The sequence below is a fragment of the Cupressus sempervirens genome, chromosome 1 (assembly GCF_028749045.1).
Source record: "Cupressus sempervirens isolate cs-2001-9-10 chromosome 1, ASM2874904v1, whole genome shotgun sequence".
NCBI lineage: Eukaryota > Viridiplantae > Streptophyta > Pinopsida > Cupressales > Cupressaceae > Cupressus > Cupressus sempervirens.
In genome coordinates, this window is record NC_143118.1 from 16,327,660 (window position 1) to 16,330,474 (window position 2,815).

Here is a 2,815-nt window from a genome sequence, read left to right on the forward strand (position 1 = left end):
AACAAGCTATCAGGGCTAAGTGTGTGAAAGCCAAGAAAAATGAAGGACAAGAACATAGATCTATAATCTATAAAGTGAGTTGAATTTGTTATTAGATCAATCCTTACTATTACTTTCTAATCATTGTACCAGTCTATGGTAAATCCTTTGGATTAAGGTTGACCTAACAATCATTTGTAAATCTTTTAACCAAGTGACATTCCAAGTGAATGATCTAAAATCCTCTAACAAGGCTCACTCCCAATACGGTGATTGAAATCCTCTAACCAGCTCACATTTAACAGTGTGTATTGTAACCTTTAACAAAGTTGGCCTTTCATAGGGCATCACTTCAGAAGAGTGAGAATGAGTAACATGTTACTAGAGTTTTTTTCCAAATTGGGTTTCCACATAAAATCCTAGTGTCAAATGAGATATTGAATCTTTTATGTTTCATGTTTACATTTTTACAAAATTGTTTTGACCTAGTACATTAATCTACAAGTTTAAGTGATTGTATGATCTAATGGATGCATGAATGAATATGTTAGATGGATATGGGTTCACTAATTTGTGAAAAGTTTTATTTTTACATTTTGACCTTGGATAATTGACTCACCCCCCTCTCATTTATTCTAGAGAAATCCAAAAATAGGTATTAGAGCCATCTTCTTAAGAGGACTAGTTTGAAGGTACTAGAAGCAAAAGATCAAGATGTCAAAAAAAGAGGTACCCAAGCTTAATAAGGACAAATTTCCTACATGGAAAATTCTTATGAAGTGACACCTAAGAGGTCTTAGAGACCATGCACAATCTACCATCATCACTGATCATGTTGATCCTGCTGCAGCCCTAACTACCGAAGATCTAAAAAAGAAGAAAGAGCACAACTAGGCAATATTGGAGATTGCCTCTGCCCTAAGTTATTCTGAGTTCGATGACATCAAGGGTTGTGATAGTGAAAAGAAGATGTGGATGCTCTTCACACCATTTATAAAGGAGACACAAATATTTTAAGAGCCAAATTTGACAGTCTTAGAGGTAAGTTTGATAATATGAGGATGAAAGAAGGTGGGAATGTTGCTCAATATTGATCTAGAATAAAATATATTGTTAATGCTATAAGAGTATTGGTAAGATAGATGATGATACTATATTGAGTAAAGTATTGATAACATTGCTTCCCATCTATGCTATTAGAGTTTTTGAAATATAAGAACTGAGATGTATCCCAAGTTCTAATTTGACTCTTGAAGGTTTGGTAGGTAGGCTCGCTACTTTTGAGCTATCTAATTTTGATAACTTCAAATCTGACAATGTTAAATCTTCTTTCAAAGCTAAGCTATCATTGAAGGAACATATTGAGAAGAAAAAAAAGGTAAAATATCTTTCTAGTGACATTGATATAGATGAGGAGGATGTAGAACAACTTGGATCATTACTAGCAAGGAGATTTCACAGAGGTAAAGGCAAATTCAAAGGTAAGTTACCTATCATTTTTTTTAATTGCAATGAGGTTGGTCATATTGCTGCTAGACGTCTAGAAAAGAAGAAAAATGGAAGTGATGAAAAATAAATAAGTAGAAGAGATGAGGACAACAAAGATTACAAAGAAAAATGCAAGAAGTCTTGCTACATTGTAGAAGAGGAAACCAAAGATGGATCTTACAATCATGATGATGAAGTGGTGTATGTTGCAATTAAGGATTATTCTAATGAGGATGAGGCAACTACGCTAGTCTCTTGTGTAAATAAGAATGAAAGATGGATCATTGATAGTAGGTGTTCACATCACATGACTGGAGATAAAAGTAAGTTCATTACATTGAATTATTATGAAGGAAATAGTATAAGGTTTGGTAATGATGCACCTTGTCTGATAAAAGGAAAAGGATCTATCAAACTCATAGAAAATATTTTATGTGATAATGCTTGTTATGTTGAAGGACTTAACTACAATTTTCTAAGTGTGTCAAAACTAAATAGTTCAAGTTGCAAGGTTGAGTTTGAGAACAATATAGCTAAGATTCCATCTCTTTGGGAAATCACAATTTGGAAAATAAAACCTACATATGGAGTCAACCATGTTGCCAAGAAATTAAATAATTTAGATCCAAATCCTAGGCTAATCATTCATTAGTTCACACATAATTGGTCCCAAATCCCAATCCAATTGCCAATGTAATCTACATTTAGAACATAATTATTTTAAAAAATTTGCCAGTCTTTCACTAATATTTCCTTATTGGACAATGTTATTTCTCTCTTAAAATAAAATAATATCTTCCCTCAAGTTGAGCATCACCTACCATTTTACTGATGTGTGTCTCCAACTACACCCGTTTAGCCAACTATTTTATGTTTTGGTCTTTGAGACACATGTCCTAATTTTGGGAAGATCTAGACTTTATGGTATGTCATTTAAAATTAGGCCTAAACTAGAGTTGAAGCCATTGATCTATATTACATTGACGGTCCAAATTAATTCCTTTCACCATAAAAATGACAGCATGAAAAGTGATGACAATCAAGTTGAAAATAAAAAAAGGATGCATTATTAATTAAATCTTAATGGATTGACATACTACAAGTACACTGTATAGTGTACACTTCACATGTGGGCCATGGACCACTTGTGACTCTATAAATTCACCAAAAAATTAAATAATCTTTCTTTGGAAATTGACATATTAGCCAACTATATTAAAATTTTGTGTTATATGAAAGAATTAATTTGCCTCTTACATTACAAAAATGTCCATGACCAACAAAAAAATTTCCTACATTTATTTTTATATCAAAAAATTAATTAATTTGCCACAGTTATTAGTAAATT